This window comes from Perognathus longimembris, chromosome 4, assembly GCF_023159225.1.
Source record: "Perognathus longimembris pacificus isolate PPM17 chromosome 4, ASM2315922v1, whole genome shotgun sequence".
Taxonomy (NCBI): Eukaryota; Metazoa; Chordata; class Mammalia; order Rodentia; family Heteromyidae; genus Perognathus; species Perognathus longimembris.
The window spans coordinates 35,691,643-35,706,245 of NC_063164.1; positions in this window are offsets into that span (position 1 = coordinate 35,691,643).

A 14,603-nucleotide genomic window follows, 5' to 3' on the forward strand; every position below is an offset into this window, starting at 1 on the left:
CATAGCCATTGGTTCCTACTAATAACCAAACTGCATAAGACTACTGCATTCATTATTAAAAGACAGCCCTCCCTTTACAGCTTATTAAGGGAAACATCATTTATTGATTATATTGCTAATATACTAAATATGTATTTCCATATTATTCTTGGCCAAAATTTTATAGCTAGTGTTTAAAAAAACAGAACATACACTCTCAGCTGGGTTCCTATGGTGGTGGGGTGTTGGAGAAGAAAAGTAGCATTGGCATATTCTCATCTCCTGGGGTCCATATTCCTCTTAATGGGACATCACACTTTAAATCTATATACATTTCCCTCATTTAATCCACTAGAGAATATTCAGAACAACCACATGAAAATAAAAACAATTTTAACACTTTGAAGCTGCACAAGCAGGTGTCATCTCTCCCGTGGGGCTGACTGGAAATGGATACTTGATGAGTCTAACTCTGCCTCAGCCACCTCCTCTGTGCCTCTCCCCATTCAGCATGAATGTACAGTGGTTCCTCACCTTAGAGCAACACTAATGGAATTCTTTTCAGCCACTTTTTCAGAAACTGGAGGTGGGAGGGAAAGAAAAATGACGCAAATTATTTTCTTTCAAAGAGAAGTATCTTTGTTCTTTCTCAGCACGCATTCATTGGCCCTCTTTCTCCATAACCAACCACCGAATGCTGCTGAGAAAATGTTTCCAATTTAGAGAACCATTTAAAGAACAGGGGATGCTACACTGGCATCCTATCTGAACATACTCAGGGTTTAAACTAATATTAGATTTTGAAACTTATGCATCACCATCTAACTTAACTAGACATCTGGTGTGTTTGTCATTTAACAATTATTCCTCAATACTGTTTTTGTGCTCAGATAAAAATAATCTTTTGTATTAGCTTTCCTTTGGGGACTGTGAGGCTTACTATTCATCTTCTCTACATAAATTTATGAACATTAACTTGCCATTGATTCCTCATTCAGATAAGGCACTGGAATTTTTTTCACTTTAGTTCAAGACAACAAAAGTATGCCTTATTTTATAAAAAAGGAGGAAACTGATAGAAAAAGGGATTACACATTTTGGTATAATCTATTCGTTTTTCGAGAAATTCCTTATGCATTTATGTTAAATTAGCCCAAACTGAGAAGTAGGATAATTCAGTAATGCAAAAAATAATTTTCAGTTGTCTAATATAGATCTTCAAAGTTAAACCAAATTATTTAGATTTAGGCTTAGTATTCTGGTAAATCAACAAAATGAATGTAATGATGAACTCTAAATTTAGCAAAAAGAGTTACCTGTCAGAGTTTGGAAAGTCAGAATTATTTTGTGAAAGCTTCAGAACTCAGGGGCATATGATAACATAAAAATTAATTAATAAAAAATCAAATATTTTTAAAATAGATAGTAAAATATCTATCACTGGGTTTGTTAAGACACTATCAATAAATTTCTCGCAAATGTGGTCAGACACTCAGGTCTTGGCACATGGGTTTACACATAGTGTTTATGAAGAAGTACATGAAAAAGTATAGCAAAGTTCATTTTTAAATTAATTCCTTGATAAATATTTATATGGCTATAATTCCAAGTTTAATATTGTTTAGTGGTAATCAGTCATCAGATTTTTAAAATAAGGTCATGATGGTTTACTCTTTTTTTGAGTTCCTTTCTTTCTTTCTTTAGTGTCAAAGTGATGTACAGAGGGGTTACAGTTTCATACATAGGGCAATGAGTACATTTCTTATCCAACTTGTTACCTCCTCCCTCATTTTTTCTCCCACCTTTTACTCTTTTAGTTGATTAAACAGAACATTTGGCTTGACATTTTTCTGGAGTATGGATGCTGAAACTTAATCCAGAAATCATTCTCTGAGCAGGACATCAGTCCTAACATCAAATGTCCTTATTGGTCATATAGACATTGCAAGGTATAATGCATATAATTTGGTAGTACTAATTACTGTATATTTTACTTTTTTTAAGTATCTAAATAATGGAAGTAGGTGCTAAAACTAAAACATTACTATGATGTGACCAGGATAAGCTACTAAGTCCACAGATATAGAACCTTTATTTATCATCTCCTTTCTGCCTTCATCTGCTCTATCAAAGCCCCAGTTAATTTATTTATATCTGATTATGTTGTGACATAATTGATATTCAGATTTGAACACAGACTAATAACCCCACAAAGTATCCCTAAAAAAGAACATAAATGACCTTCAGCTGATAGAATATTAAACCATGTTTTGACTAGCCTAACAGGCAGAGTTCATAATCTATTTTTCTCAATTATATTATTCTCCTTTATACCATGTAAATCTGAGAATAGAAAACATACATACCAAGTAAATATTTGAATATAGAACACAAAAGAAACAGAATACTGCACCTCTTCTCTCATTTTCCAGGAGGCTACATATCATAGAAAACCACCTATTAAAGAATCACTTCTTACTTCTCTTACCAATCCCATGTAACTAGCAAGAAAACCTACTCAAACTACCTTAGCAACATTAATTTTATTAAGTCGATGAAGGATTATTTGTAGGAATGTGTATATTAATTCAAGTTCACTCTTATCCACAAGATAACCTATCCCTAGAGCTCCATATTCTTGAGAGAGTTGGATAACTTTATGTGATCGCTCCCATCCAGAAGCAGCCAGAATACCCAACTCTCAGCCAAGACAGGTTTCGTGTGAATTGTTTATTCTACCAGCTGTAACAGAGTAATGGGAACTTGGTCATAGGATGTATTAGAGGTGATAAAATTAATTTAAAAATCAATACACGTTTATTGTATTAGAAACTCATTTTCTCTGAAAATTCAGAGAACAGAAAAGGGTCATCTAAGGGTTATTTGATCTCATGTGACTGACAAAGCACAATTTGGGTGTTGATTTTGTTGATTTGGTATATGAGATTGTAGAATATAGCGCATTATGGGAGATGGAGGGATTTAGGATTTTGTCACAGCTCAACTTTCACAAGTACGCTGAGCTCAATAAAATAAATTAGCTTTATGCACCCTCTGTTCCTTCAGTTCTGCTATAAGTGTGAATAGAGAACATATTTGATAAGATAGTTTTATAGTAAATAAGATTATTCCTGTGGAATATTCCTTAGTTCAATATACTGTGATAACAAATGAATTATAGCCAATTAAAGAAAATACTGTAGAAATATGTTCTAAATTAATTAGAAATCTAAATGATATTTTTAAATTGATTTATCATTATAAAATGTGCCAGTTAGCACAGTTAGGCTTCCAGGTGGAAGAGACTCAGAATCTTTCCATAAAATGTACAAAAGCAGGTGGGTGCCTGTGGCTCACACCTGTAATCCTAGCTACTGGGGAGGCTGAGATGTGAAGATTAAGGTTTAAAACCAGCCCAGGCAGGAAAGCCTATGAGACTTTTATCTCCAGTTATCTACAAGAAAACTGGAAATGACACTGTAACTCAAAGTGGAAGAGCACTAGCCTTGAGCTGAAGAGCTCAGCGACAGTGCCCAGGCCCAGAATTCAAGCCCCACAACAGACAAAAAAAAAAGAAAAAAGGGCAAAAGAATAATTTGTAATGAATAATTTTGCATGTGTTTCTTTAAAATTTGTAATTCTAAAATTCAGGAATTCAAGTGTTTCCTTGGTTTGGTTAAGTAAGTTATCCAGCCTACACACACACACACACACACACACACACACACACACACACACACACACACACACACACACACACCAGAGAGAGAGAGAGAGAGAGAGAGATCAAAAGAAGACATCAAATTAAATCACAGACAGCAGTGATTAAATTATTCATATACTACATATTCTGTATGTAAACTTGTGTGGCTCTAATGAATACACTTAGCTTCCTATTAGTTTCAGGTCCACAGTTTAGATTTAGTCAAAATGAAGCATTGGTTTTAAAAAAAAAGAATGACCCTATTTTCATACTTTCCTCACAAATCCACATCTCTAGTGCATTACTTGAAGCTGTGACTCTGTTCATCCTTAAAGCAGTCCTTCTATCCTCCCTGCTTGAACTTATCCTCTTCAGCTGCAATTCAAAAGCTCCTTGAGAATCCTGCTGCCATCTGCTCTTTATAAATCTCCAGCCCAGCAGTGTTTCATTAAACATCATCACAGTGCAGGCAAAGACACATTAGATGGGAATCTTGTCCTCTATTTAAAGGTATTTGTTCGTGCTCATAGGTAAATCTACTCAAGCAGGTTGAATTGGAGTCTGCAGATATTTCACATTCAAAGGCCTTGAAAAGACCTAACATTATCATCACTTGATAGACTTTTACTCTAATCTCCAGCTGGATGTCTTTTTAATATCCATCATTCCCAAAGAATGAGTGACCCTCCTGTGCACCGCTGTGTGGACAGGCAACCTGGATGTTGTGGGTTACTACTACTGAACAAATTAGTTCAACATATGTATATTTTGTTGTGCTCAGGAAAGTAGATTTTAGGAATTATATCTTCTTAAGCAAAGAATATATATATATATTATATATTAAAGAATATATACATATATATATATTCTTGGCTGTATTCTCCACTCCTCCCTTCTCTTCTTCTGCCTCTCTCTCTTGTCCTCACCCATCTCTTGTAAGTATCTGTTTCTTGGTTCTTATTTGTTGGGCTTTGATTTTGCCTCTCTAAATGAATTCCACTATTTGAGTGCTCCCTTAAATTAATTATATTTCACTTGCTACATTTGTATATACTTGCATACCACCCAACATATTTATTCATAGGTTAATAAGCTGAATCTAGTATCCTTTGTCCCTTTAGGCCTGACTTAACATAATTTTTCCAGGTCTTTCTATTTCTTTACAAATTGTACTGTGTCTTTCTCATTAATGGATAAAGTTCCATTGTGTATATATACCACATTTTCTTTATCGTTGGTTCACTGAGGGGCATCTGGGCTTGTTCCATACCTTGGCTATGGTAAATAGTGCTTCAGTGAACATGGTTATGCAGGTAGCTTTACTGTATTCTGATTTGTAATCTTTTGGACAAATGCCTAGGAAGAGAATTGCTGGATCAAAGTCAGATATCTATCTCTTTGATCCTCTACCTTGCATGATATTAGGAATGTTGGCATGCCATCTAAAATTTCAGCATCTATTTTGTGACTATCCACTTATGACTTTGAGGAAAAGCAATCCTATGCAGAGTCTGTGTACATTATGCCTTTGTGAAATCATTTGTAATCTAAGATCAGTCTAATCATTAAAACATGGTTTATTGACACATTGTTGCACATATTTTGTCGGTGTGGATGTGTGTTGTGTAGTGTATATTGAAATAAAAAATATCAGCTAACTTGTTAATCAGCTAACTTGATGAATGTCATCAGAAATTTCCATCATGAAGCTAAATGCAAACTTGACTTAACTTCTAGTACATTTTCTGTCACCAAGCCTAGTGCTCTAATAGTAGCATCATCCAGGTTGTAAGCAGCCAGCAAGTGATCTGATCAATCAGTTACCACAACCTAATGCTCTGAAATGTTAGGACTACCAGCATTGAATTGTGTTTCAGTCTCATACCATTAAAAATGTTAATACACACAATACCTACTATATTGTGGGGTTCTTTTATTATTAAGAACTAAATAAAATAAGTCAGCGAATACAGATAAACCATAACATCTGCCATATAGAAAGTAGTCCAAAAGTAATGGCTATTATACTCTTCCCATTTTCCCCCAAGATCATTGAAAGTAGCCATCAGGGTGAGGCAGTAGCAGATATTTACTACCACTCCGGAACCTCAGAATCATTTTCCTTGTCACTTATTACTGAATAATCATCGGAGGTGCTCTCTTGTGAAGATACTATTACTTGAAATTTTATATAGAAACCATTTGCTCATGAAAAGAAAAGCCTTCATAATGCAGAACTGGAGACTAAAAGAATAATAAATTATGTGTTAATATCAAGATAAAAGTCCAGAAAAGGGGGCAAGGGGACTTATTACAGGTTGCTCAACAAATATGTGTCACTAAACACTAAGTCTTTGTTTACTACAACTCTGTATATTAAAAGCAAGGCCAAACTGAGCACGTAAGACAGCTGTGGCAGCAATTACTGCTGGATGATAATCATAAATTTATTAAGATAAAATCATTTTCTGAGCAATACTTTAAGCCATATAAAAGATAATATATTGATTCACCAAACTTCATTTTGTAAATTCTTGTTTGGCCAAGAAAGAACAAATCTACTCAAATACTCTTTGCAAACATTAAAACAGCAAAACATCCCAACTAGATTTGGAAACCACAACAGAGGAAAGTGTTAGGACCAGAAAAGTGTATGAAAATTTATGAATGTTAACACTCTGTTAATATAAGTTAGCAGGATCACTATGAATGTGACTGTCCTATAAATCATAAACATAAAGGTTTAGTAGAGATTTGTGTCTAATATTATAGAATAAGGAATTAACAAATTAATCAAATGGCAACTTTAAAAATGCACAATATGGTTGAAATAATTATTTTTAAAGTATAGAATTAGCCAACAGGTGGCCATTTCTGAATATTTATTAATATGGTAAAAACAGGACAGGTCAGGGAATAAATGGAAAGAATTCACAGCTAAATAGAAAATACGAGACATACAAACAATCAAGAAAGTATGTCCCAAACTGAAGAATAAAATGTCAATGAAACTTTCTCTGAGTCTTGGATATAGATGGACCTTAAAGCAACACATATAAATATGCAGAAATAAAACCGAAATGATGCTAAAAGTAAGCAAGGAAAGAATAATTTATTAAAAATACTATCTCCACTAACATTTTAAACTTAATTTGAAAAAAGGACTAAATAAAAAATTGGGAGTATGAAATAAAATAAATAAAATTAAATTTTACTTATAAAGTTCAGCAGCAGATTTTGGAAGACAGAGTTAGTGAACATGAAAGTAGTCCAACAGAAATTATCAAATCTGAAAAACAGAGAGAAACAGTTTAAGACATACCCACAAACCACAAGCACTTGAGGAAAAATATCAATTGGGGAAATTAATTAGTACTAGAATTCTAATGAATAAAATGTCTAGAAAGAAGATAGATTGAAATGTGTATGAAATATTGTGAAAAAAGTAGAGAAGAGCAATTCAAATAGAATCTTTTCTTCACAAAAACTTAGAAAATGAAGAGACAGTACTGTTACTATACCTTCCTTAGTAGAAATCCTAAACCCAATGTGATAGGCTAAGATGGAGTAAAGTCAGATATTTTTCCATCTAAAAGAAGAACTAAAGAGCACTGTAAATATTAAAGTCCGGTAAAATTAATAAAATCTACATGTTTATTCTCAGCTTATCAACTTACAATAGATAACTCTAAAGCAAGTATTACAGTTTATGACATTTAAACAGATATATAATATATTGTAATGGTAACACAAATGAGGAGAGTGGAGGAGAAAATATAACATGAGAGTAAAAAAGGAAGGAAGGGAGGGAGGGAGGAAGGGAGTGACGGATGAGGGACAGAGGGAAGGAAGAAAATATGGAAGAAGGAAAGAAGGTTGAGAAATATCATAGCTATTATTTAAACGTTTGAAAGACGCGTGGAGCTCATAATATGTTAATTTAGTAGAATATTTTTTCTTATTATTTATATTACTGATGATGCAATGAAGAAAACGAATTACTATAAAATAATATTTAATAGTTTTTAAAATGTATAGTTAGGTCATTTCAATAAGCGCTGAAAAAATTAACAAAGTTTCCCATTTATTCCTCATAGAAATTCTTAGGGAATGTGAAATACAAGTTTTTGTATAAATTCCTAAGCCTTACATACAAACTTTTAAGTGATGATGTGAACTAAATTAGACATTGAATATACTAATTAGGTTTTAAAATTAATTCCATTTCAGTCAGGACAAGTTGGCATATTCCTCATCATCTTCATTTTAATTTTGTTCTTTAAGTACTGGTCAATGAGTAGGGTAAGAGAAAATAAAAATCAAAAGTAATAAAATTTTGAAAAATCATGATTTTGGTTATGATCTTTTAACTAGAAAATCTAAGACAATTTATGATGAAAAATTGAGTGAAGAATTTAAAGAAGTTGATAGAAGACAGATTGAAAAATAATGATGTTATATGTAAACAAGCAAATTGTCCCATTTGTATCGTTTGCAATAGCAATAAAAATATTAAACTTTTTTGAAATAAATTAAGAAATTCAAAGAATCTTCATGGAAACAATTAGGTTCTTACTCAATGTTGTAGAAAAAAACTAAATACATAAAGAAATACATCAATCTTTCTGTGTAATTAACTGCAGAATTCTATGTTGCTGGTTAATTTTCTCAAATTAATTCACAGTGAAGCACAAATACTTTGATATCAGTTTCTACAAGCAGGTTCATACTAAATGTGGAAATCTATGAGGAAAAAGTGGAATATATAGAAAAGTAATGGATGATTCCTTAAAATAGTGCATTATCTACTTGAGATAATATATATATATATATATATGCATGTATTTCTCTAAATATTATAAATCATTTGGAAGAGAATACTGGAGATTATATTGTTCCCTATAAAAATATGACTACTCTTCAAAATATGTAGTGTCCTAGTGATTAATAACATAAGTTAAAAGAATCAGGAGATTTTATAATGAGCATAACTGACAAAACAATCGTAAAAAGTATGCACTAAACAGGCATCATTATTTACAAAGCCAATGCAATGTACAAGTATGTACACTTCCTAAATGAGGAAGCTCAAATGATCATGGTTAGTCTCATCATCTGGAGTCCAAAAATTCAATGAAAATGAGACACACCAGAAAGACTGAAATATATAGACTTTAAAATACTAAGTATGGAGAGAGTATGGGATCACAAGAAGGCTGGGGTTTTGTTAATGTGAGACTAAATTGTCAACTACTTTCAAGAACTAGTTTAATTATTCTTGTCTTTATATTATAGATAACATGCATACAGAATTATATGATTATCTCTCTGTATGTTACTCAACTTCAACAATTACTAACACTTTTCCAATTATATAATATAATCTATCATTCCCGATACCCATTTCCTAGATTTTATTGATGGCTTGTTTTAATAAAATACAATCATTTTGATATTTTATCTGTAAATATGTTCCTATGAATCCCTTGCTGACAGGGATATTTTATATAGTCATAATGGCTTGACAGGTAAGATGAAAAACCATTTCCTAATATAATATTAAAACAGTTTTTGGAATATCACTCTTAGAGATTTGGTTTCTCAGTTACAGGTTTTGCCTGCTAAATCTCTTTAAATTGAGATTTTTCTCTTCTCCTTTATTTTATCTACCAGAATTTGGTATCTGGGGAAAAATTAGATTGTTTCTTCTGTAAAAATATCTATATGCTGAATTTGGCTGAATGCTTTTGTATGGGGACATAGCTTGCCTCCTGCTCCTAGTATTCTTGTAACTGACAGGTAACATATCTTCTTTACACTGTGATTCAACATTTTAGGTGTGAATACTATATAATACTGCATGCAGCCTTTTGCCTCACCACATGAATATCTTATGTGCTTATTTTTACAACACTACATTGGATCACAGATTTTCATAATGGCTATGAAGCCATTGGTGTAGCTGCAGTTGTATAACTGTGAAATAGAATGAAAATAGATTCATTGCTTGATATTGACCCTAGAGAAACTGAACATTTCAAGGAAATATAGGAAGATTCCTTCTAAAGCATTGCACTAGAATTGAGTATCTTCTGGCCCTTCAGTTCTACACTGCATCTCCAGGCACCATGTTCCTGCATGTGAACAATACAGTCCTCTTCTTGACCTCCCATTTCTGATTGTATTCTTCTAATGAAAAGTTTAGCCCAGACATAGGAGAAAGGTTAGAGAAAAAGATCTACTCCCATATTCCCTTCATTTAAAATCTACTCAATGATCACAATTAAGGATCCTTTCTGTTTGAAATACTTTTGTTAGCAGTCCATTCTCTTCACCCTTGGGACATACTGTGATACTTAGGCCTGAATGTGAGAAACAATGCTTGAAGATTTCCCGTACTCTACCATTACTTGTTTGTAATACTCCCTTTCTCAAATTTTATGTTTGGATAAATTGTTACAGAATATTTTTGGTAATATTAAAATATCATTTAGTACTGTGATACAAATACTTAACATAATATTTATTGTTTTAATGCAAATATTTGACATAATATTTAATAGTTTAACATAAATATTTAAAAGAAATATTTTGTTTGGATAATATTATTATAAAATGCTAGAAACTCTTCTGAGCAGTATCAATATAGAAAAGAAGCAAAGTTTCTGCTCTCACTGAATAAAGCTCACATAAGCAGTGAACTCTACACAACCTCTAGTATATGTTCATCAATAGAAAAGTAAGTTTGTTATACAATAAAATTCTGTTTGACATTTAAAATGAAGAATCAAATATTTATTATCAACCAAGATAAAAAGCAATGAAATAATGTCAGGCAATGCACACAATACTGATTACTTGACACTAAAAACGCAAGACTCACTTTTTAAAAATCATAGAAAACTATACAATAGCCTAAAAAAGCAAGAGACTAGCAATACATAAATCACGGGTTTGGAGAACTTTGGAAGGGAGGGAAGAAAATGAAAACAAAGGAAGCATACAAGAATTTTCAATTTCCCTTAAAACGATTTATTTTTTGTTTATAGAATATAAAGAATATAAGAAAATTCTTGTTAATTCCCATGTTATTGCTGGTGCACTAGTATTTCTTATTTCTTAAGTCAGACCCTATATTTTCCCAAATGATTAAGATATTTCATGATTAAAACACTATAAGATAAAGAAATATTTGTAAATTCATCCTAATGAAGCTGCTTATCAAAGTCAACAAGTTATTTTCTAAATATTTGATCCATTTCATCTAGTCTGTCTTCACAGATTGTACTTCTAATTTATTATTCCTATCATTCAGAGTCCTAACTGACTGAACTATATCTGCTATACTTTCTTTCTCCTCTGGACTTTTAAATTTGCTTTCTTCTAATTATGTCCTTTCAATTTTGCCCAGCTAGATGTTGGCCAAAGACTGTAGTATAGGCAACTAACTATAGGCCATGCTCTTGCTATCATTACAGAATCATTTGATTCAGAAATATCTCAAATTATAAAAATGCTTTCAAAGCTAAAATTTTGTTTCCAGTGGAAATTAAAATGACTATGCAATTCCAAACCAGGGGTTTGCTCTATAAAATATAAAAATAAAGCCTAAAGGCCATGTAATATATTTTAGCCATTAACTGGCCAAAAGATACTGCTTTAAAAAAAAAAAAAAAGCATAGTGGTTGCAGCACAAACTAGCAAAACAAGGATAAAAACTGAGAATTTAATAATCACTTTTAATGGTCTACTTCTTCCTTCAGCCATTACATTTAAATCATTTATTAACAATTCTACTGGTTATATTATCAATCAGACTTACAAAAACTGGAAAAATTATGTGAATAGTCTCAAAGTTTTATTGAAAACGGGAGTAGAGATGAGACCAAATTATTTTATAAATTATATTGAAATATTCAGTTAGAAGTTATTCTAATGAGTTATTTTTGAAGAGATAAACAATCCAGACTGTGATTTGCTTTATAAAGCCTGAAGAATTACTTACAGAAATGTTGAAATTGTTGAGCTCTAAATAAGCTGAACAGAACAATTGAGCAAATGTCTTAACCAGATGCCTACCTTGATTATTTTTATGAACAGCTATTATGCCGCCCAGTTTTTATGTGCAGTTTTATTTTACATATGTGCACAAGAGTGAATGAGAAATGAGAGAAAGTTCAACATTAACCATATTTAGCATTACCTTAGGGAATCGCACAGTCACCAGTTCAGTCACAGGACATTCCAGAAAAAACCTGATGAACTCATTGTAGCTGTTAAGCATGTCATGTTGTATTGAGAGCTAATATGAAAGATGATAAAGTCCATAAGGATATTATCCCTATTTCCTCAAAAAATAGCCTATAAAAATGGAAACAATCTAAATCAAAACAAAATCATTACCACGGCTGCCAACAATACAAATATGAATTGGATCAAAGGAAAGAGAACTATACCTCACATAAAAATAAATATGCAGAATATCTTCATTGTAAATTTAAGCTGAATTTGAAACCTTTATGCAAAATGTACTCTGGTACACTAATGTGATCAGACAATAGTATTTGGCATATTATGTCTTCATAAACTATGAAAGTCACATGTCATACAAATCATGGAATTGTGGAATTAGCCACCTGCATTGTTTATGAATATAGTCCACAATAGTCTACTGAGCTTTACTGTGTAATAATCAATTCCGTCAGAAGTAGATCATCTTTTCTAAAAGTAATTTTCCAAGAGTATAATTCTTTCTTGTTGAGTAGGTTTCAAAACATGCTGATGTGGAAATGACAAATGACTTTGCCAAATCCACTATAGATTTTCCTGTGTCCTTGGCATGATTAAAATATCTAATTATGCCTTGCAAGTCTCTTAGAGGCTAAAATTTGTTATTTTTTACTCAGTAGTAACAAACTGCACTTTTCACATCATAGACTATTTATAGACAGGTCAGCAGAGCCAAGTGAAACTTGCCCTGTGTTATGGAATATGGATGTTGTGCCTTCCCCTCCTAAAATTTAATATTGAAGGACAGCACATACAAAAACAAGAGTAGATGTTGCAAGTGGCATTTACTGAATTTTCACTAGCTGGAAACATCTTTATGATCAGTACCTAGCATAATAAACAGAAGGATACCAGTACTCCAAAAAGCTTACTCTTGCTTTTTTCCTGTCTCAATCTAAGATTCTTGTACTCGTAAGAAAAGATTAGTTCCTTCACATCACATCTGTGCTATGCATACTTCATATGTAGTCAATAGATTTATTTTTCTCTCTTTTACATTTCATCATATATTTTCCAAACTCAGATCGTGCTAATGTGTAACTTCCCAAACAGAAATGAGAAAATATATCCAGTTCAAAAATATTAATCTTAAGAATGTCTGTTTGCAAATAAATTAATGAAAACTCTGTTTTAAAGGGGAAGGGTTAAAAAAAAAGGTCATTAGAATTATAACAGGTTCAATTGAATAGGAACGCTATTGGCAAAAATGTTGAGAATTGACCAGAGAACTCAATATGTACACTTAAAAAAGTGGCTAAATCAACTGCACAACTCTTGGGGAAGGAGGGAAAAGGGGAGGGGGAAGATGGAAGAAAAATGAAGGAACAGGTAACAAGTTGAACAAGAAATGTACTCACTGCCTTACATATGAATCTGTAACCTCTCCATACCACTCTTTGACAGTAAAGAAAAAAGTTAAAAAATAGTTAAAATAAATGATAGTAGATAATTTTAAAGGTTTGATATATAGATGATTAAACTGGAGTGAAGCATTTTTCTCTTGGGATGAACTTTGAAGCACTCAAAGTACTTTTTGTTAATGTCCACAAAAACTAAATATATATATATATATATATATATATAGTACTATTTTGCAGATAAATAAATCAATATTAAGATATCAAGATACTTTATAGAGATAGATTGCTGATCACAAGCAAGTTGAGGAAATGACCTAGCAAATTCATGTGCAAAAAATAACAAAGAACTAAAATCCAAAGTAACATGTCAAAAGAACTTAAAATAACATTCTAAAAGGATTTAAAGAAATTCTATTCAATCAAACATAGACCAAATGGTGCCAGGCACTGGTGGCCTATGCCCTTTAACCGGGGCTATTCAGGAGGCTGAGATCTAAGGATCACAGTTCAAAGCCAGACCAGACAGAAACGTCTGTGACATTCTTATTCCCAACTAACCACCAGAAAAGTAGAAGTGCCATTGTGACTCAAAGTGATCAAGAGCAAGCCTTGAGCAACAAGAGCTCAGGATAGCACCCAAGCCCAGACTTTAAGCTGCCTGGCTGATAAAAAGTTATATATGTACATATATATACACATACATATATAATATTATATAAGATATATGTGATATTAAATATATGTTATGTGATATATGTTATGTGTTTTATATATAATATTGTATAGTGTATATTTTATAGTATATATTGTATATTATATACTCTACATTATATATTACATATTATATGTGTGAGAAATTACATGCCGTTGAATAAGACAGGAATCTAGCACGAAAAGAGAAATAAACAGAAAAAAGAGTTTCCTTGTGGTAGAAAATCAGTAACATTCAAATCACCATTTAGCAACTCCCATAGTCATAACTATTGTAGTGGGTAAGCCATAGTGGATACTGAAAGAAATGTAAAAGATGAATAGAAAATGAGATGCATACACAGTGTCAGAATTCCTCCCTAAGTTTATTACATAGTGAAAAACGGAATTGTAACTTTAGAGTGGATTAAACTATGAGATATCATTTTATTTTGGGATAAAATTTAACATCACAAGTAACAGAACTAATCAAACACATGTACCTTTAGCATTTATGAAGAACATGGTATTTCTTGCATGATCGTCTTTCAAGTTATAACCTAATTACAAATCCAGGAGAA